General features: G+C 33.8%; 2 long non-coding RNA genes across 2 annotated transcripts in view; one reads left to right on the plus strand and one right to left on the minus strand.

Annotated features, from left to right (window-relative positions):
* LOC109026852 (uncharacterized) overlaps positions 1-24,199 on the minus strand; it is a 472,799-nt gene that overhangs the window by 38,356 nt on the left and 410,244 nt on the right. The window lies entirely within an intron of this gene.
* Positions 404-24,199, plus strand: part of LOC134758572 (uncharacterized) — a 92,719-nt gene continuing 68,923 nt past the window's right edge. The window contains exon 1 of the long non-coding RNA XR_010133911.1: positions 404-465. This is a non-coding gene — a long non-coding RNA (uncharacterized lncRNA). The remainder of the gene's footprint in view (positions 466-24,199) is intronic.

Here is a 24,199-nt window from a genome sequence, read left to right on the forward strand (position 1 = left end):
AAATTTTTATTTGTAATAGCCTATATACATTCAAACAAATATTTCTGTGTGTAGACAAACCTATATGATGTATTTCTTTAACCAGAAATAATCTCTCAGAATACCAATATTACTAAAAGTGTGAAAAATTAGTATTTGAAATAGGCTTTATTTTACAGTAAATTGTGCCAACACATTTTTTTAAGAGGGAGAAAACAATTAGATCAAGGACAATGAGCACTGAGCAGGTATGGTAAAGACAGGTTCATGAATTACCACATAGGATTCTAATTAATATGAGATCCACAATAGACAGTCGCTAAGGAGAAGTTTTTGTGAGCTACAGGGGGCATTCTATATTTGTGTTATTGCTTCAATATATTTTCCCATTGTCTAAGGAGAAATAATGTGCTGTTCTTTCTGTATCATAGGAATGCTTCTGTATCTCCGGATAATGAGAGCTGAAGAAATAACTCTAAAGAATAAGTGAGCTGGCAGGGATGTTTTGGGGAAGACTGAAAATTAAAGAGTTACGTAGAATTAAATAATGAAAGATCAAAACCAAAAAAAACTTTACCTATGATCAGGAATTCAGCAGGAAAGAGGATAAATTTGAAATTTCTGCTAAAGCAGTGGCATCCCACAATGGACAAAGAACAATTATTTACTTGTGCTAGCTGGTGCAAAAATAATGTTATGAAACACAGAAAGAAAAAACAAAGCATGTAGGTTGCTGACTCTATGCTGAGAGTACTGTATTGTAGTCTTAGGCAGAGCCAGCTGAACTACTTTTCCTATACTTCTGATTAGAAATTTCAGGAAAATTCAACAACTCAGTTGACTCTTCCTTGACTCAGCGTGAAAGATTGATATGGCCAGAAGAAATCTCCAGCTGGAAACTAAAATGTTGGGTGAAATAAACAGTGTTTTCAATATGTGCATCACTGGCAGAAAGTGACAAGGGAAAAAAAGAAGCATAGTGAAAGTTATTAGAAGTCTATATAGATAATAATTTTTTTCTGAGCAATAGTTTCTAATAAAAGGCTGAAATTTTCATGGTGTTAAATCATGAAATAAACAACTGGAAAGGATTTTAGAAAGCTGGAAAGTATTTATTCAAAGATGGCTAAGTGATAAGAGAAAGCAAAAAACAAACACTTTAAAATGAAATTTTGAGAAGAGAAAAAGATAAATAAAGCAATAAATATGAGAATTTTGGAGGCAACCAGGTATATTAAAAATAATAAAGAGTAATTTTAATTTACATTTTGTTCCAAAGAGAACAGCAATTACGTTTCTCATTTGAGTGTTGACATTATCCCTTAGAAGCCCAAGAAGACAGTGAGAGAACCTGTTATTATGCACTTAATTCACCGGAATTGAATGGTTTGTAATGAGGTAGTGTCAGAAAAGTAGTGAACATACTTGCAACTTTATAAGGGAATGACTCATATATTTATTTATGAACCCTAAGTTTTAGAAGAGGTTTCAATAATTTCTTAAATGCGTAAAAGTGGTAACAGGAAGAGTTGCTTAAGCAGAAGAGGACTTAGAATATATCAATGATTACCTTAATTGAGCCATATAATAAATACAGTGAAGTTTATGATGTGCAAACATTTTAAGCATGTATTTTTATGACTGTTTCCTCACCATCTAGATCATGATATAAAACTTCCCATCACATCAGAACGTTTTTGTATACATATAGCCCACTCAAGTCAATGCATCATGTCCAAAGAGCAAAGCAGCATAATTTCTATCATCATCAGTTAGAGATGTTTGTTTTGGAACTCCATATAAGTGGAATCACAGAGTATATACTCTAGTGTTTGGCTTGTTTTCTTCTTAATTACTTCAATAAGACATCCATTTTAAGTGTATCAGTAATTCATTACTTTTATTGATGTGTATGAACATTGCATTTGTATACCACAGTTTATTTATTCATTGCTTTATTGATGGAAATTGCGTTTTGAGTTTAGCTATTTTGAAATAGCTGCTATGAGTACTCTTTTACATGTATTTTATGGGAATGAAAGAGCACTAAGAATATGAATGCAGTGGTGGGGGACACATTGTTTAAGAGTATGTATTCTGGAACCAGTCTGATGAGATTTGAATCCTACCTCCTCTATTTTCCAGCTGAGTGGCCTTAGGCAAGTTGTCTAAATGCTCTCTGCCTCAGTTTCTCCATCTGTGAAACTAGGGTTAAATTAGTACACACAGAGTAATTGTGGTAGAAAATGAAAGGGAAAGTTCATAGTATATATGAATAATGAATTATGAATTGTGCAGTTCAATGTTTGGCACATAGAAATTCAAAGAAATTTTGGACAATTTTGTCAGAAAAGTAAATGTTAAAATTAGCTGATGGTAGCAGAAAATTCCAGTGGTCATAGCAAGATTTTTTTTAACTTTGTGATAATAACTAGTTAACTCATTACTACTTCTTCCAATAGATAATACATTCAATGGAAAGATGTAAATAACTATTGTTAATTAAGACTAGCCTAAAACCAGAGCAGCTGTTTGGCTGGTGCATACTGCTGTGGCCATTTCTTTTGTTAAAGTTCCATTTCTGTTCCAGTTGGTCAAGTATTTTATTAGTTGTAGGTGAAGCGATACTAAGAGAGCAGCTGGCCATGTTAAGTGACTTCACATTTCCAAGTCTGACAAATTGAATTTGCCATGTTGGACACATTTCAAATGAAAATATTTAGCAATTGCACACTCTTAGTCACATAAAATAGGAAAAGAGCCAGATGACAAATTTAAATAGAGAAAATTGAATTCTGAAAACCACTGACCAACCGCTTACTGAATAACAATTAAGTCCAGATATTGTGCCAGACAATGGATATAAAATGACAAACTACACCTTATGTTTGAATAATTTATATTTTATTCTGTGAAATACACAATAAACAGGTAAAATATCAATTCACACCAAAATTTTTGAGGTGAAATTATTAAATAAAAATCTGAGTATTTTGAAAAAAAAAAGAAAGAAAAGAAAGAAGGTCAATATTTTAGATCTCCAGGAAGAACAAGTCACCCAGAACTAAGCTATTTTTTTTTTTTTGGCTCGTGGGTTATGTGGTTTTAGATCTCAGGTTGTGAAATGTTGTACACATATCTTTTTTTTTTTTACAAAACATGTATGTCATTCTACATCAGAATCAAGATGATAGTTACCATTTATATTGATGTATGTAATTTGATTTGAAATATTCAACATAGTGTCATTATTTGTCTGTATTAATTAGTTTAAGGTATACCCTAGGGGGAATTCATGGCCTTTTAAGGGAACTTTTACACCAAAGATGGTCTCCTAGCAGTTTATCAGAAAGTCCACTCTCAAAATATACAGGTGACAATGCAGGAGTTAGGGACAGTAACTTCCCGCATAGTCAGAAATCTGCTTATGACTTTTGACTCCCCAAAAGTTAATTACTAATAGCCTACTGTTGACTAATAGCCTACTGTTGTAACATCGTACTGTTTTCTGATAATATAAACAGTTGATAACACATGTTTTGTATGTTATATGTATTACAAAGTATTCTACAATAAAGTAAGCTAGAGAAAACAATATTAAGAAAATCATAAGGGGGAGGAAATATATTTATTATTTATTAAGTGGAAGTAGATCATCATAAAGCTTTTCATTCTCATTATCTTCATATTGAGTGGGCTGAGGAGGAGGAGGAGGAAGATGAGGGGTTGGTCTTGCTGTCTCAGTGATGGCAGAGGCAGAAGAGGTGGAGGAGTTGAAAAGGGAGACAGAAGAGGCAGGCGCACTCAGTGTACTTTAGAGAAGTAAATCGTGATTTCTAGGTGATTTTTTGCTTTTTCATTTCTCTAAAAAGGTTTCTATACCTTACCAGCCATCTGCTATTGTTTGCTTTAGTTTTAGCATCTATATCATAAAAGGGTCTCTGTCATAAAGGAAGTCAAAAGAAGTTTTGAATAATCAGAATCCTTCTCCCAGATAGTTGGGCCCATTGGCCCAAAAGCAGCCACCAATTAAGAAACGTCAATTATTTTTCTGGCACAGTGTCTTCTACACCTTCTTCTTCATTGTCTGGCACTGATTCAGAAGCACTCATCTCAAAAAGTTGTCTCTGTTAATTCCTCTGATGTGGTGTCTGTTAGCTCTAGAATTCCTTCAAGATTTATATTTTGAAACCCTTCATCCCTCTGGCATTTTTGCCACATCCACAGTCTCCTTGATGATTACGTTTACTGACTCTGTCATAAGTCTTGAGGAGTCACATACAACATCTAAACACAATTTTCTTCAACAGGAATTTATTGTTTTAGGCTTGAAGGCTTTCATGTTTTTTTTTTTCTATAATAACAATGGCATCTTCATTGCTGTGATCCTTTCAGACTTTCACGATGTTCTCTCTATTGGGGTTACTTCAATAGCATTGACAACCTTTTTCACAGAGCACCATTTGTAATCAGACTTAAAGGTCCTTATAAGCCCTTGATATAGAGGCTGAATCAGAGATGTGCTTGGGGACAAGTAGACCACTTTGATGCTTTAGATGTTGAACTCGTGGGCTTTGTGGTGGCCAGAGGAGTTGTCTAATAGCAAAGGAACTTTTAAAGGCAGTTTCTTACTGGCAAGGTGCTTCCTGACTTCAGGAACAAGGCGTCAATGCAACTAATCTAAAGAAAGGGTACTAATTGCCCAGGACTTCTTACATAATACAACGAAAAGATTGGCAGCTGGTGTTTATCTTTTGTTTTCAAGGCTTGGGGGTTAGCATTTTTGTAGATAAGGGCAGTCCAGAACATAAATCTGACTGCATTTGCACAAAACTGTAGTTAGCCTATTCCTTCCTGCTTTAAGTCCTGATGATGCTTACTGCTCTTTCTTACTAGTAAATGTTCTTTGTGACAATTTTTTTTTTCCAGAGCAGGGCACATTTTATCTGCATTCAAAATCTCTTCAAGTACATATTTTTTCTTCTCAAGTATTTTCCTAATGACACCAGGGAACTAATTCAACTGCTGCCCCTTGGTTAGCAGAAGTTGCTTTTCTTATTATCTGGAAAGTTTTTTGATCCAAAACTCTTCCGAAAATTATTAAACCATCCCTTGCTGACATTCCATTCTCCAGCTTCAGATCCTTCACTTTTCTTTTGCTTTAAATTTTTATATAATGGTTTTGCTTTTCCTCAAATCATATTATAGTCTTTAGGTAAGCCTTTCTTACAGCAATACTCTTTCCAAATAGCTATATTTTCAATATGAGATGAAAAGATATTTCACAAAAAATGCAAGATTCTTGTGCCTGCTGGCATAGCTACAGCATAGCTTTTAGAGTTTTCTTCTCTTATTCATTTTGTAAATAGTCTTTACCCTAGATTCCTTTATCTTGAAATGTCTGCAATGGCAGTAAGCTTCAGACCTCAAATAAGATACATATCAAAAAATTCAGCTTTTTCTTGTAACGTCATGACTTTGCTCAGCTTCTTAGGAGCACTTACATTATCACTAGTGTCACTTCTTATAGGTCCCATGGTGTTATTTATAGTATTACAGTATAGGACTAAACACAATAAAAAAACATGAGAACCTCAAAAGATCGCTCTTTACTGTGATAAGCATCTTATTAGGTAGACAAACTGCTCACAAGGGATATTTAGCATGGATGGCATTTTAAGCAGATACTGGCAACACTTGAGCTCACTGCAATAGCAATAGAAGGTGGTTACAAAATCATAACTGTCGTGCAGTATTGCTACAGTTAATTTTATGCAGTTACAATTTACTACTGCACCTTTACATTTGTTTACATATCTCTGTACTGAAAATGGCACAATGGACACTCTGGGTTTGTATGTATACTTTTTGATAAATTTTAATGTTTCCTAATTTTAACTTCTTAGATTTGCATATACTTTATTGCAGTAAATAATAAAACAAACTAGTATCTACATATGTTTTATTCATTCATGACATACCTAACTTTTTCTTAATTTTTAAAATGTTTTAGGCCACATGATTTGAGTTTTTTACATTGTCACAATTCTCAAAAACTATCTCTGACATATTTATTGAAAAATCTATGTATAAGTGGACCTATGCAATTCTAAGTCATGTTGCTCAAGGGTGAACTGACATGCTACAGAAGAGTCAACTCTCCTTATCTCACATTATCACTACAAAGTTTGTAAATCAGGATAATGAGTATTAGAAATCAGTTTTCATTTTAAAAATGCATGGCGGTACAGTAATTAGTAAAACTGAAATATATAAGGTGTACATATACCTTTACATGACAATGGGATAAAAATCTAAAAAGGCTATCACCCATTACCCTTGATCCCCAAATGGCTTGCATCACCCTGTCATTGCAGTGTGACACTGGTTTGGAGGATTCTTTTTCCACCTGACTATGACAGATAGCTGAATCTGGCCATGGAAAATTCTCACAAGCTTTCATGAAAGGTGTTTTTAAGGCACCAAATATGACAGAGAGCTGGGCATATAACAAATTATAAAATAGGTTTTAAAAATGTGTCTATTTTAATAAATGTCTGTAGGAAAGATACAATTCAGTCTGAAACTGTATTTAAGTAAAAACCAGATGACAAGATTTCTCTCAATCAACAAATCCAAGAGAGACAAACAACTTCTATCAGAAATGACTTCATTCTAGATAAACTTAAAAACATATCAAACTTGCTTTACTTTGAAGTCAAAACATAATATTTCTTTTTTATTAGTTATCTATGTATAATCATTAACTAGATATAAATAATTAAAAATCAAAACTCTCAAGTGATTTAAGAGTCTTTTTGACAGAGAAATATATGTACCCATGAATATCATAGAAAAGACATACTCCCTTCCAAACAAATAATTCAGAAAGAAAACTCAGATTGCATCTATACTCTTCAAAACCATGGAAGTTCTCACAAAATCACAAAATTCTGGCTATATATTACATTATAAGTAATCTAGCTTAATTTTCTATCTTTTCAGTTGATAAATTTGGGTTTCATGAAGGTGGTGGAGTTTCAAGGGAGAGAGGAAATTAATACTTAGGATTTGCAGGAAGTGATACATGGCAGAAAGGTAGGGAAAGGCAAGGGAACATTTGTTTGAATGCCAAGATACTGCATTGAGTAAACCACGATTAAGTCGATAGACAAAGGAGATCAACTAGAGCCTCTTGTCAATCTTTCATCTCAATCTATTCTGATACTTAAAAAATACTTTCTAGAGTATTATAATTAAAAGTAAAATGGAGTAAAACTCAATACTAAGAAAACAAAATGTGCAAAAGAATAGGCACTTTAAGAAAATATATAGATGGCAGAGAAGCATATAAAAATGCCCAACACAAAATTGAAATTAAAACCAAAATGAGATATCACTACACAACTATTAGAATGTCTAAATTGTTGACAACAGCAAATGCTCATCAGGATGTAGAGTAACATGGACTCTCATTCTTTGTGATGAGAATGCGTGATGGTACAATTACGTTAGAGACAGTGTAAAAGTTTCTTATAGAGTTGAACTATATTACACATAGTATTCAATGTAGCAATCCCTATATTTGGTGTTTCTCCAAGCAAGTTGAAAAAGCATGTTCACATAAAAATATGTATGTGAATATTTATAGCTTATAGGACCTTTATTCTCAATAGCCACAAGTTGGTAAAAACTAAGATGTTCTTTAACAGTTGAGTGAATAAACAAACTGTGATACAATCATGCAGTGGAACACTTCTAAACAATAAAAGAGAACAACTTGTTGATTTGCTACCACATGAATAAATCTTAATAAGATTTTGTTAAGTGAAAGAAGCCAGGTCCAAGAAGAACAGAACCCATATGCACAGAAAAAAATCAGTGATTGCCAGTGATTAAGGGAGGAGAGAAGTGGTGACTAAAACAAGCTGTGCAGAGAAAATTTCAGAGCGATGTAACTGTTCTCTATGTTACCAGAGTTGTGGATAACTGATGGTATGCATTTGTCAAACTCCTATAAAATGTACATCACAAAGAATGAAATTCAATATATGTACATGAAAATCACAATCAACTGGATTTGGGAGTTCAAGGATAGACTGTAGACTGAAGAAAATGATATAATTTTATTACAAATGTATGATGCAACCTCACTGTAGGTGGTAGGAAAAATAAGAACTGACTTAAGTAACTTTGTAGGATGATGTTTTGAGAGGAAACTGTAAGAATATAGAGAAAAATAACCATACGTAAATACTACTTTAGTAAGTTTATTTCTCCTAAGGGTATGGCTTATCACCTTGAAAATATGTCACAAGTATAGTAGGGTTTAACAAAATAAATAAATTATAGTTAATGGGAGGCTGGTTTCTCACTCTCAGATAAAGAAGCTATAAATAAACAAAAGGGTAAAACAACAATGAACGTCTTAGTGTGCTGGATTAGAATCTGAGATATCAGTGTGAACTAATGTTTATTTTAATATATATGGATAGATACAGATATAATTATAGATACATGTTTATGCATGGATTATTATTTATATATACATTTTTAGCCCTGTTCGTTACAGGGCCTAGAAGCAGCAATAGTCCAGCAGCATCAACACACCGGGAACACAGATTTGGGTTTCTAATACTATTCTTCAATAAGGGAATGAAAGCTCTTTAAAATATGGCTGATTCCAGGACTTGAGCAAGATAAATCTAACATGATCCTGTGACAACTCATAGTGTCAAAGAAAGTTTGGGGTATGGGAAAGGGAAATAGGAGCCAACCTGAAAGAAGCTTCAGTGGCCAAGCTGAAAGAAAAAGCAAAAAAAACAAAACAAAACAAAACGAAAGGGAATAATAGATTATAGCCTGAAGTGGAAACATATGTTCATACTTACATAAATAAATTAATGAATGAATAAATAAAGAGGATAGAAATTTATAATTTTTAAAGAAATTTGTACTCCAGGAGATGGAGCTTAATTCCTTTCCCCTTGAGTGTGGTCTGGATTTAGTGACTTAGAACATAGTTTGGAACAGTAAAAATAGAAACTTTACACAAGAGAAACGTGGAAGGTTTTAACCAAGTGATCAAGTTTTATGCTATAGTGATAAGTCAAACTGATATAATGTACCTTCAGATATGATCACAAGAGAAGCATAATTCATCACATAAGTATTTTTTTTTCAAAAATCTGGAACTCCAGTCTGATGGTGAAAAAACATCTGACAAATCCACATTGAATACTTGACCATGACTTTAAAAAACTCTTAAGATCACAAAAAAAAACTTGAAAAATATCACAAATTAGTAGAGACCAAGGAGAAGATTAAATCTTATGTGATATCCCAGATTGGACCCCAGAATAGAAAAATGACATTAGTGGAAACTAATGAAATACAAATAAAGTCTGTAATTTAGATAAAAGAGATGTACCGATGTTAATCTCTTATTTTTACAAATGTGTCATGGCTTTGTTAAAATTAAGGGAAACTGGCTGAAAGGTATATTGGAATTTATACTATCTTTATAATAGTATATAAATTTAAAAGTAGTCCAAATAAATGTGTGTTAAAAGTAGAACAGAGAAGGTTATGGTGATTGAGATAGGGGAGGGGTTTGTTTGGAATAGTTATGTGAAAGGTAAAGATTCAAAAGTAGTTTGAGATCTAATTTCAATTACCATTTACATCATTTCTTCCTCTGACTCAGAATTGCTACTGCTGATCTAATCCTGCTTGTCACAGCAGATGGCCAGGTTTTTGAATACAGATTAAAAAAATTATTATTCTATAGTTCTTTCTGAATTGGTGCTATTTTTGCTCAGTAGATTTTATAGATTTATAGATTCTTCCATTAAAAGATGTATTTATTTATTTAACTGGTTAAGATGAAAATTGGCAAACCTTGCAATTCTGTTAGATAGTCCAATTTGTTCTTTTATCTGTTAACCAATACAGCTGGATTAATTCAGCCAGTCAAACCATAGCAACATAACATCAAGAGTGGAGATAGAGCAATACATCATAATTCTATCCCTGCAATTCTCTTTTTAAATTTATTTAGTTTTCCCTTCTGGCTCTGCACCATCTCACTCTGGCTGAATACATGGTATGTTTTGTTTAATGTGTACTTTGCAGATGTTTCCTTACATTGGCCTGAGGAGGTACAGATGTCTAACTCTGCCTATTTCCAACATGGCAAAAATATTCAGAATACTTTTGTCTGCTGTTTTTCTGCAAAATTCTTAGTTAACACTTATTGAACCTAACCACTCACTTTCGAAGATGAAAATATATATCATGGTAGTTAAGAGGAAATTGAAAAATTAGGGTTGAATTGTGGCAAACTAATTGGATGTTGAATTGTGCTGACCACATATGAGGAATAGGCAGCATATTCACTGCTACAGATTAAACTATAAATAAGAAGCAAAATTTGCCTCATTGAATGCACAGTCTAATTTAGAAAGAGACAAGTGAATAATTAATTTAAATGTTTGCCAGAAATAGTATGCTTGAGGGTTCTCAGGTTACTATGGTGGCAGAAAATAGTATTTTTATGGTATACTAAGCAGCATAAACCTCCTTGAGGTTATAGTTAAGCTGGATCTTAATGGATGTATAGGCATCTGTCAACTATATATGACCTTATTTAAATGTCAAGATTGTTTTCAAACCTTGAGATAATACTTCTTGTGTTGCTATTGTTTACAATCTGATTTTGAGGCTATATGACAAAGCATTTTGGAAGTCTGTTCTTATGCCATGCTCATCAATTCTGACAAGCAAATGATCAATTTTATATATATATAAAATATATATATATTTAAAATATATATATAATTTATATATAATATAATATATATTTATATATAATTTATATATAAATATATACAATTTTAAATATATATTATATATATTTTATATATATTTATTATATGTTATATATAAATAATATATAAATATTATATAATATTTATATATTATATATTATATATTATATTATATATAATATATATTATATATAAATGATCAATTTTATATATATAGTATATATATAAAACTGTATATAGATCCTGACATTTCTATCAACTCAAAATATAAGCAGTATTAATTAATATATAAATAGTGCTGTATTCTATGCATTAGAAAGGTATATATAAAATTTGTAAAAATAATTATAGGTACAATATGTAAGAAATAAGAAAGAGAGGATTTGGGCTAAATTTGTGAGAAAGTGAATGTGAGTGAGTCAGTTTAATTCTCTGCTGTCATCTTCTTGAAATTACTGACAATTTTGTCTTTAAATTTGTGGTTTCAAAGTGAAGTTTGATGAGAAAATGGAGCAAGAAGCTGAACAGAGGAGATATGTACAATATGTTTGCAATTCCTTGACACCATATTCATGTGTACTGTTTCCAATACCCTACAAGAATAAACACACAATTGTGGTATAACCACGATGTGTGGGAATTCAGCAAGACTGAAAGCAAAAACAAAGTGTGTTATGTCTACAACTGACCGAGTGAAGACTCTGACAGCCCCAAGTAGTCATGCTTTCTATTCAAACCAGATCTTGCTTTGAATGCAGAAAGAAGGCAAAGGTATTCTGATAAACACAAACAAATAAACATATTCTTTTTCACTCACGTTACTTCCCTCTATGACTAACTACTACACTGAAAATTATGACATAGAGTGAAAGATAAAGACAGAGCAACACAGAGTTTACATTTTATTTCAGTTCTATCTTATTCATTAGTAAGCCAAATATAATTTTGGCAAAATATGCCAACAAGTATCAAAAAGTGAAATAAAAAGTCATGCTAGTTTTGTCCAGTCTACTGTTCTAGTAAGAATAAAATACATGTATATGTATGCTGAGCTATAAAAAATGTATAAGTTTGGGGATTCCATATATGAGCTAAATGCTTTCATATGTGTATTAAAACTGGCATTGTATAATAAAAAATGAACACTAAATCTACATCATTTATCATGATAGATAACCTAATTTTTTTTTTTACTTAGAATAGTATCAAAAAGCAAATAAAATGCACCATGGGCAACTAAAGAAAGAGCTCAAAGAATGATGAAAAATGCTGTATATTTTAGTACCTTTAACAGCACATTTTTGGAATATTTGCTGCTATTACTATTTGTTACATGTCACCATTTGAACAAGAGGTCTCAGATTTTCTTTTTGCACTGGAACCCACAAATTAGGAGCCTGGCGTTAGAGATGAAAGAATGTTAATTCCTGTTTGTAGTAATTTTATTTTTTAAAGTATGAAAGAGATTTTGCATATAAGAGATAGCATTGGCTAGCGGTTAAGGAAAGGACTTTAAAGACAGACATGCCTGATTTTTAGTCATAGCTCTACTACTTACTAGAAATTTGGAAATTGTGTAATCCCTCTGGGTTCATTTTCCTTATTTGTAAGCTGGGAACAGTAAGATTAACTCTTTTATAGTGTGAATGTCTACTTAGATTATATACTTATAAACTATATACTTACATAGGTGCTGAGACTATGGGCAAAACTATATATATGGAAAGTTATTATCAGTATTATTATTCTATGTGGATATAGAACTGCTTACAGACATGGTTCAAAAATGGAGGAGAAATGACAGATGAAAATTAATTAGGAATGATTTGATGAGTAAGGACTTTCAGAAAGAGGTAGAATTAAGCCCTAATTTTACAAAATAGTATGCTAAGTAAAACTTTATGGAAAGTGAATTCATCTGAAAATGATCTAGCCAGCCTTAAATAAAGAACCTGATTATAATCTGATCATAGAGTGCCTATGTAAATCATGGTGAAACTGGAAGGCAATGTTTTGCCCAAAGATTCAGAATGCTTTTGGGTTAAATGTGTGTCTTGCAATAAAAATTGCAGACATGGGATAGGTTTTCTAAGAAAGAACTGAGTAACCCTTCATAGGATGTGAATAAGCACTGACTGAAGAAACATCTGGAAAGGTTATTATACAAAAGATCAACATCAGATGCATAAACTATGTAGCAAGCAAAGTCTTTTATAAATTATAAATGTGGGGTGATAAGAAAGCTAGGTAAGAGTGAAATAAATTTATGAAATGTATAAATTGTGTCAAGATAGAGGTGATTTATGCATAATTACAGTTAGGTTTTACATAGTAGAGATCACGGCTAAAGGAACAAGAGATAATGTTAAGAAAGTTGGAGAAAGGGAAAAACATCTAAAACATATACAAATAGATTCTCCCTGTGGATAATTCAGAGGTAAAAACAGTAATTGTTGATGAGAAAAATATTAAACTAGAACAAGTGAATTATCTAATACCATAAAAATATGCAAATAACTTCTAGAATATCATACCTCAGAGATTGCCCTAACTGTGGAAATATTGAGTGACAGAGAGATATTTACCTTGAAAGTAATTAAGCTTAAGGGACTTAATTTCATCTGTCTCAACAGAACTCTAACTAATTTTTTTAAAAGGGTCAGAAAATTTTGTGTGACTGAAGCTTCACAAAACGTAGGCCATTTAGTAAATATGTCAAATATTAAAAGTTTTATGTCTTACATTTAAGTCTTTAATCCATTTTGAGTTGATTTTTGTATATGGTGAGAGGGAGGGGTCTGGTTGCTTTCTCCTGCATATGGATATCCTGCATTCCAAGCACTACTTATTGAAGTGACTGTCTTTTCTTCAGTGTATGCTCTTGGTGCCTTTGTCAAAAAATGAATTGATAGTAAATATGTAGATTTATTTTTTGGGTTCTGTATTCTGTTCCATTAGTTTATATGTCTGTTTTTATGCCAGTGGCATTCTGTTTCGGTTACTATATTTTTACAGTATAATTTGAAGTCAGGTAGTATAATGCCTCCAGCTTTGTACTTTTTGCTCAGGATTTCTTTGGTTACTAAAGGTTTGTGGCTTCTGTATGAATTTTAGGAGGCTTTTTCTATTTCTGTGAAGAATGTCATTGATCTTTCTATAGAGATTGCATTGAATCTGCAGATCACTTTGGGTAATTGGATATTTCAACAATATTAAGTTTTCTAATCCGTGAGCATGGAATACCTTTCCATTTTCTTGTGCATCCTATTCAATTTTTTATCAGGTTTTATATTAATAGTTTACATGGTAGAGATTTTGTACTTATTTGGTTAAAATTATTCCTAGGTATTTAATTTCATTTTGTGTAGTTACTGAAAATTAGATTGCTTTCTTGATTTCTTTTTCAGATTGTTCACTGTTAACATATTGAAATACTACTGAATTGTCTATTCAAATTTTGTATCCTGCAACTATGAAACTACTAGAATAAAACATCGGGGGAACACGTTAGGGCATTTCTCTGGGCAAAGATTTTTTTGGGTAAGACCTCAGAAGCACAGGGAACTAGATAAAAGTAGACAAATGATATTACTTTAATCTAAAAACTTTCTGCACAGCAAAGAAATAATCAGTAGAGTGAGAAGACAATCTACAGAACTGCACAAAATTTTTGCAGGCTATCTGTTTGACAAAAAAAAATCATGACCAGAATAGATCAGGAACTCAACTGAGAAAAAATATTAAAAAATAGGCAAAGATTTGAATAGCCATTTCTGAGAAGAAAACATACAAATGGCCATCAGATATCTGAAAATAATAACCCACATCACTAATCATTAGGGAAATGCACATCAAAACCACAACAGATGCTGGCAAGGATGTGGAGAAAGGGGAACACTCATACATTGCTGATGAAAATGTAAATTAGTATAGCCACTCTGAAATACAGTATAGAAGTTTATCAAAAAACTAAAAATATGGTTACCATATAATCCAGCAATACCACTGATGGGTATGTACCAAGAAAGGAAATCAGCATTTGTAGAGATAGCTGCACTTTCATGTTTATAAAGCAGTGCTGGCTGGGCATTGTGGCTCACGCCTGTAATCCTAGCACTGTGGGAGGCTGAGGCAGGTAGATCACGAGGTCAGGAGATCGAGACCGTCCTGGCTAACACGGTGAAACCCCATCTCTACTAAAAATACAAAAAATTAGCTGGACGTGGTGGCAGATGCCTGTAGTCCCAGCTGTTCCAGAGGCTGAGGCAGGAGAATGGCATGAGCCTGGGAGGCAGAGCTTGCAATGAGCCGAGATTGGGCCACTGTACTGCAGCCTGGGTGATAGAGCAAGACTCCATCTCAAAAAAAAAAAAAAAAAAGCAGTGCTGTGCACAATAGCCAAGATGTAGAATCAACCTAAGTGTCCATCAATGGATAGATTAAAAAAAGTGGTATATATATTATGCAATGGAATATTATTCACCCAAAAAGCACGATGAGACTCTAATTTGCAGCCACATGCATAGCTCTGGAAATCATTATGTTGAATTACATAAAACTGGAACAGAGAGACAAATATCTCAAGTTCTCACTCATATGTGGGAGCTAAAAAATTTGATCTCATGGAGATAAACAGTAGACTTGTGTTTAGCAGAGCCTGAGAAAGTAGAGAGGATGGGAAAATCAAGAGAGTTTGATTAATGGGTACTGATATGGTTTGGCTGTGTCCCCACCCAAATCTCATCTTGAATTCCCACAAGCTGTGGGAGAGACCTGGTGGGAGATAACTGAATCATTGGATCAGGTCTTTCTCTTGCTGTTCTCGTGATAGTGAATAAGTCTCAGGAGATCTGACGGTTATATAAAAACGGGAGTTTCCCTGCACAAGCTCTCTTCTCTTGTCTGCTGCCATGTAAGATGTGCCTTTTACCTCCTGCCATGGATTGTGAGGGCTTCCAGCCACATGGAATTATAAGTCCAATAAATCTCTTTCTTTTGTAAATTTCCCTGTATTTATCAGCATCAGCAGCATGGAAACAGACTAACACAGTAAAATGGTACCAGTAGATTGGGGTGTTGCTGAAAAGATACCTGAAAATGTGGACGTGACTTTGGAACAGTTTGGAGGTCTCAGAGTTCAAAACTTTGTAGGAAACTTTGGAAATCCAAAGAGACTTGTTGAATGGCTTTGTCCAAAATGCTAATAATGATATGGACAATAAAGTTCAGACTGAGGTGGTCTCAGATGGAGATGAGAAACTTTTGGGGAACTGGAGAAAAGGTGACTCTTGTTATGTTAACAAAGAGACTGGCAGCATTTTACCCCTGCCCTAGAGATTTGTGGAACTTTGAACTTGAGAGAGATGATTTAGGGTATTTGGCAGAAGAAATTTCTAAGCAGTAAAGCACTCAAGAGGTGCCTTAGGTGCTGTTAAAGGCATTCAGTTTTAAAAGGGAAACAGAGCATAAAAGTTCAGAAAATTTGCAGCCTGACAGTGTGATAGAAAAGAAAATCCCATTTTCTGAGGAGAAATTCAAGCCAGCTGCAGAAATTTGCATAAGTAACGAGGGCCCAAATGTTAATCCCCAAGGTGATGGGGAAAAAATCTTCAGGGCATGTGAGAGGTCTCCACGGCAAGCCCTCCTATCACAGGCCTTGAGGTCTAGCAATCAAAAATATTTTTTTGGGCTGGGCCCAGGGTCCCTGTGCTGTGTGCAGTCTAGGGACTTGGTGCCTGTGTCCCAGCCACTGCAGCCATGACTAAAAGGGGCCAAAATACAGCTCGGGCTGTGGCTTCTGAGGGTGCAAGCCCCAAGCCTCAGCAGCTTCCACATGGTGTTGAGCCTGTGGGTGCACAGAAGTCAAGAATTGAAGTTTGGGAACCTCCACCTAGATTTCAGAGCATGTATAGAAATACCTGTGTGTCCAGGGAGAAGTTGGCTGCAGGGGTGGGGCTCTCATGGAGAACCTCTGCTAGGGCAGTGCAGAAGGAAACGTGGGATTGGAGCCCCCACACAGAGTCTCTACTGGAGCACTGCCCAGTGGAGCTGTGAGAAGAGGGCCACCATCCTCCAGATCTCAGAATGGTAGATCCACCGATACCTTGCACTGTGCACCTGGAAAATTCATAGACACTCAACACCAGCCTGTGAAAGCATCCAGAAGGGAGGCTGTACCCTGCAAAGTCACAGGGGTGGAGCTGCCCAAGATGATGGGAACCCACCTCTTGCATCAGCATGAACTGGATGTAAGACATGCAGTGAAAGGACACCATTTTGTAGCTTTAAGATTTGACTAACTCGCTGGATTTCAGACTTTCATGGGACCTGTAACCCCTTGGTTTTGGCCAATTTCTCCCATTTGGAATGGCTGTGTTTACCCAATGACTGTACTCCCATTGTATCTAGCAGTAATTAACTTGCTTTTGATTATACAGGCTCATAGGCGGAAGGGACTTGCCTTTTCTCAAATGAGACTTTGGGCTGTGGACTTTTGAGTTAATTCTTAAGTGAGTTAAGACTTTGGGGAACTTGTTGGAAAGGGATGACTGGTTTTGAAATGTGAGGACATGAGATTTGGGAGGAGCCAGGGGTGAAATGATATGGTTTGGCTCTGTCCCCACCCAAATCTCATCTTGAATTCCCACGTGTTGCAGGAGGAACCCCATGGGAATAGAATCACTGGAGCAGGTCTTCCCTGTGCTGTTCTTGTGATAGTGAATAAGTCTAATGAGATCTGATGGTTATATAAAAACAGGAGTTTCCCTGCACAATCTCTCTTCTCTTGTCTGGTGCCATGTGAGATGTGCCTTTCACCTACTGCCATGATTGTGAGGCTTCCCCAGCCATGTAAAACTGTAAGTCCAATAAACCTTTTTCTTTTGTAAATTGCCCAGTCTCTGATGTCTTTATCATCAGTATGAAAATGGACTAAATATGGGTAAAAAAATACAGTTGGATAGAAGGAATAAATTCTGGAGTTCAATAGAACAGTGGGATATCTGTAGTTGGTAATAGCTTATTGTGTATTTCAAAGTATCTAAAAAAAGATTTTAGAATGTCCACAACACAAAGAAATTATAAGTATTTGAGATAATAGATATCTCAATTACCCTGATTTCATTACTGTACATTTTATGCATGTATCAAAACATCACATGTACTCCAGAAATATGCACAGTCATTATATATCAATAAAATGATTAACAAGCAAGTCATATTCATATGTGTTAAAAAGCCATGTTTACATCTGTCAAAGGGCATGATTATATATCATCTCCCTTTGCAACACCTCCTCAATGAGATCTTCTAAGCAGTTGTCTAAGTAACATTTCCAATAGCCAGCTCTCCATGAGGATAAGTCAAAAGGTTCACATTTTTAGGTACATTCATAGATTACTAGGGAGAAAATTTGATCATAGGCCCAGTCTGCATCCATCTTGATTATTGGTAATACAGCTAATATTTTGATCATCATTATTATTTTATATCTAGTTACCAGCATCTTAATACCCATAGAAAGATGCAGTGTTATGATTTAATTTGTTGCCAGAATATAGTCACCCAGAATTCATGGTACTACAAATTTTGGCTTTTATTCAATTAAAGTACTTTGCTTCCCGACTACTTTCCTGTCTTACATTTAAATCAAAGTATACAATTATTTGATTCCAGAATAAACTTTACTTCTTTTCCACATCTGTCTATTCAGACCTACACACTTAACCTCTATGTCAGAATCTTACCTTACAGTTCATTTTTTGTGCTATCCCATCTTTAAGGTAATAACATTTCTTAACACATCAATCAAATATGATAATATTAAGAAGTCTGAGTTCCTCGTTGTCCCTTGTATTATTACTAATTTGTTTGTAATATTATGCACATACATAGTCATTTATTTTAATAGATTGTAAATTCATTATTGACAATACTCAAGACATTATTTTTCTATCTTGAGAGTTTTATACACAGCAGACATGCAATAAGTAAATGTGGACTCAATTTTGGGTTGTATTAGTCAGGGTTCTCTAGAGGGACAGAACTAATGGAATACATATATATAAATACATATAAATATAAATAAATATATAAATATATAAATGTATATATAAATATATATATATGAGTTTATTAAGTATTATCTCACATGATCACAAGGTCACACAATAGGCTGTCTACAGGCTGAGGAGTGAGAAGAGCCAGTTCAAGTTGCAAAACTGAAGAACTTGGAGTCCGATGTTCAAGGGCAGGAAGCATCCAGCATGGAGGAATGATATAGATTAGAATGCTAGGCCAGTCTCTCCTTTCACATTTTTCAGTCTGCTTATATTCTAGCCATGCTGGCAGCTGATTAGATGGTGTCCACCCAGATTAAGGGTGGGCCTGCCTTTCCTAGCCCATTGACTAAAATGTTAATTTCCTTTGGCCACGCCCTCACAGACACGCCCAGGATCAATACTTTGCATCCTTCGGTAAAAAATTTTGCTAGTGGATCACTTGGGATGATGGTGAGTTGTGCCACTTCTACTTTGGTGATCTATAGCTTAACTTTTTTTTTTTTAATTAAACATTTAAAAGTGCAGAATTTTAGTTTTTTTACTTTTACAGTGTCTTGGGTAAGTTCAGTAGAATTCACTGGCATTCATTTTGAAAAATAAAGAAGTAAATTTCACATTAGTGTCTGTACCTGACCATGTGATATCATATTTAAAAGAATATATATATATTATTATTTTTTTTTGAAATGGAGTTTCTCTCTTGTTGCCCAGGCTTGAGTGCAATGGCATGATCTCGGCTCACCACAACCTCTGCTTCCTGGGTTCAAGCGATTCTCCTGCCTCAGCCTCCCAAGTAGCTGGGATTACAGGCGTGCACCACCACGCTCGGCTAATTTTGTATTTTTAGTAGAGAGGGGCTTTCGCCATGTTGGTCAGGCTGGTCTTGAATTCCCGACCTCAGGTGATCTGCCCAATTCAGCCTCCCAAAGTGCTGGGATTACAGGCATGAGCCACTGTGCCCGGCCTAAAAATTAATTTTTATATTGTTTTATAATCTCCTACTTAGATCAGAATAACATCTTACATATATCTTAATAAAAGATTAACCACATGAATAGTGTTTCTGTCAATTCTTCAATTTAAATACACAGTCTTCCTTTTTAAATTTTTTTCATTTAAATTTTTTTTCTTTGAGTACAAGCCAGAAAAGAAAATGGAAAATGGATTTCTATTAATATTATAAAAGTGCTTAGTCCTGCAGTTTTCAGCTTTCTTTTTCAAGCTTGGATGAATTTAATAATTCAATTTCTTAAATGTTTTAACTAAACTATGTTAAAATGTGAGGTATTTTTCTTTTTTGCATGACCTTAAAATAGCCTCTATAACTTGTTTTCTATCTTTAATATTTAAAGTTTGCTTTTGTGTTGTTAGATAGAATTTAAAAAGAAATCAACTACCGTTAGACTGAAAAACCATTAGAGCTTATTACTAGTCTGATTGATCTGGATGTTTTAGTTTAACCAAAAAAAGAGGCAGCAGTTACCTCTAAAGCAATCTTGTCTGAAGGAAGATTTCATATTGTGATTCCCCTCTCACTTCACTCTAAATATGTGCTTTTTAGGCCTACCTTTCTGAAATGCACTTTGATTTTGTATTAGTTGTATTAGGGCTTTCCAGAGAGACAAAAGCAATAGATAGATATAGATATAGATATAGATATAGATATAGATATAGATATAGATATAGATATAGATATAGATATAGATATAGATATAGATATAGATATATAAGAGGAGAATTACTAGGAGAATTGTCTCACACAATTATGGATGCTCAGGAGTTCCACAACAGTCCATCTGCAAGCTGGAGACACTAGGATACCAGTAGCAAACTGCACACAGTTTAAGTTCAAAAGCTTCAGAACCAAAGAAGCTAATAATGTAATTCTCAGTTTGAGGCTGAAGGCCTGAGAACTATGGGGGCTGTGGGTTTCAGTCCTGGATTCCCAAGGCCAGAGAGCCGAGAGTTCTGATGTCCAAGGATGACAGGAGGAAGGTGTCTCAGCTTCAGGAGAGAGAGAGAAAAAAATATTTTCACTGATTTTTTTGTTTGTTTGTTTCTATCCAGACCTCCAGGTGACTGGATGGTGCCCACCCACACTGAAGGCCAATCTATCTCACTCAGTCCACTGACTTACAAGCCAGTCTCTTCTAGAAACACCCTCACAGATACACCTGGAAGTAATGCTTTACCAGTTCTCTAGCTATGTCTTAATCCAGCCAAATCGACACCTAATATTTACATTTACAATACTGTCTGTGATAGTCATAAAGCTTATTTTACTGTATTTGTATCACATTTCATTCTGTTCTTTCAACATCTTTAATTCACATGAGATTTATTGCATTGCTAGAAGCCAGGAACCTTGTCTGTCATTCAAGAAAGCTCCTAGTATGGTTTAAAGGTTTTGTTCTCCCAAAATTCATGCGTTGAAATCTAACCCACAATGTGATGGTATTAGGAGGACCTTTTGGAAGCAGTTACCTCATGGTGGTGTAGCCCAAATTAATGGAATTAGCACCCATTCATTTGCCCCTTTCACTTTCTGGGACATAGCTAGCAGGTGTCATCTCTAAGGAAACGGGTCTTCATTAGACAACAAATCTGACTGAGCCTTGATCTTGGACCTCTCAGCCTTCATCTTGGATTTCTCAGCCTTCAGAACTGTAAGAAATAAATGTCTGTTGTTTATGAGCTACTTGGTCTATGATAGTTTTGTTATAGCAGCCCAAATTAAGACAGGCTCCATTTTGCTCTAGTCCTCCCAAAGATGCTTATGAAATGTTTTTTGATATGGAAGAACATGTATCAGTATACTATATCAGTGGTGATATTTAACCTCCAGGGAAGCAACAACTAATCTCAGAGAAAAATGCTTTATGAGAAACTAAAACAAAATAAACTGATGTTAAAAGTAAGCAAATTTCTTTTGCCCCAAAATTTGTACTTTCGGAGGCTTAGACATTATTTTATATTTCCTACTTCTGATGGGTTTATTTTAAAATACAGTATAACAGTTGCTGTCACTTATTGTTAGTTAAAATGTTGAATTAAAAAATTTTATCCATAATTTCATATGGAATACCTGTGTTTTTAAATTGAAGCGTGAGGCATTTTACTCATTTTCTGTTTGTTTTTCTTCTGCTGGTAGCAAATGAGGACTGGTTGCTACAGCAACGTATTTATTCTGCAAGTGCATTTGGGCTTTCATCAGATGTTCACTCTGACAGTGAGTTCTGCCTTCGGAATGTCTGACTTTTTCAACCACAGCTAATTACAAAACCTGTAACAATTTTATTTCACTGCCCTAAAGGTTAATACAAACTTGTAGTATTGAAACAAATGTGGATTGTGAAAACAAATCTTATGAAGAACAGAGAAAAAAAAGTAATTACATTTTTAAATCTATAGTCAAAAATATTGAACTTTAAATCATCTGTAGCTCTTAGGTTTGTAAAATACCTTTGGCAAGTGAGAACAAAAATGTCAGTTTTCTCTTTCTTTATTTTTCTCCATGACTCTTCAACCAAGGTTCTTCACAAATACTCAGAACTAAAATATTATATTGGTTTTCAAACACTAGGCATTTCAACAAAATAATTTAACTCTTGAATCAGAGGAGGAAGTTATACTCACAATGTTTGAATTTTGTACCGTTTCAACTAAATGTTTATCTCTCTGGATGAATATTAATTTTCTGTAAACACAATGTACATACTATTTTTAAAGCTGCTGGATATAAATAAATATTCAAAACTTCTACTTTGTCAGTTTTTACAAAGAGCAAAAGGATACAATATTTTCAAAGTCTAACACATATATCCATAGAGTAATATGAAACTAAGTAATGATTTCAGCCATGTTATTTCAAATATATTTTAAGTCACCTTTCTATTTCACAATTAAGAAACTGAAAGGCTATTTGTTCATTTATGTCTAATCTATTGGATACATATTTGAAGATGTTGTGTACATATTACTCTTTTTATTTTAAATTTTATTCTGTGATGTATAGATGACTGATATTTGTATATAAATATATAACTGTGATCTTAGCATTTTAATTAATTTTGGTTTTCTTACTAAATAGCAAATTATGAAATTTTCTCCAAGTTATTAGGAATAAATCTGCATTGTTAGTTTTAAGGCTTTTTATGTTTTTAAAATACCCTAATTTAACTATTTTAATATTCATAATTTTTATGTATGAAAGGTTTTATTTTATGGAATTGGTTTCAAGTACTTCAAAAAGTACTGGAATTCCAGATTAATTTTCTAAAGTAGTAACAAAAACATAAGGAATAAGTAAAGGTGTAATTACTCATATATTCTCTGGTTATATATGATTCTGCTCATTTCCTCTTGTAAACAAAGCGATAAATATTACCAGATAATGATGATGACTAATTATTATAATAATTTTGGCTGCAAGATATACATAAAGTAATAGCTTCTTGCTATTTAATTTCCATTTCCCCATCTCCATTTTTCATGTTTATTGATCATTCAGATTTGATTTTCTATAACATCCCTTTTGTGTTTGTTTCTTTGGTTATTGGTTTTTTGGTTTGTTTTTGAGACAGGGTCTTGTTCTGTCACATAGCTTGGTGTGCAGTGGTGCCTCAGCTATTTCTCTTTTCTCCTACAATGGTAATTTTGATGGTCAGATGACATAGAGGGTATAACTCCAAATAAAGGCAAGTAACTTTTATTAGGAAAAAGTAAAAAGTAAACACATTATATAATGCTTGAGGTGTTGACATTTGTCTGTTTTAACAAATAGAGCTAATTATTATTCTAGCGTCTACTGTCCCAGGGGCAATAGGTAGAGTGTTCAAAACATGAGCAATGCCATAGGATCTCCTCCACCTCTGTCCCAAATTATAGACTTTATAATTTTGTCTATGGTCCATTTTATCTTTTATTCATTTTCTTTGGCTCACTTTTTAAATTTCCATTTTCTGTTCTCTTTACTATTTTGCCAATTGTGAGCAAAATCAATTTACTCTTATTCTCTCTCTAATTTTGTCTTCATTTTTCTGATGATTCTAATTTTTTCACCTATTTATTAAGTTTGGTCAAATGTTGTCAACTTTTATGTTTCTTTTTCTGTATTTGAAGGAACTTGGATAGTATATCAAGGGCCCCATAAATACACTTCATATTAATTAGTTAATTGTTTCACACATTTGTAAGTTTTTCACATTTCTTCCTACAATTTTATGAGTGGTTTTTAATCATATTTTCTCAAACTATCCCAAGAATCTAACATCTGAGATAATGGACATTTTCATAGGAATATTGGCTTAAATATTACTGGTTTTTAAATAC

The sequence above is a fragment of the Gorilla gorilla genome, chromosome 4 (assembly GCF_029281585.2).
Source record: "Gorilla gorilla gorilla isolate KB3781 chromosome 4, NHGRI_mGorGor1-v2.1_pri, whole genome shotgun sequence".
Taxonomy (NCBI): Eukaryota; Metazoa; Chordata; class Mammalia; order Primates; family Hominidae; genus Gorilla; species Gorilla gorilla.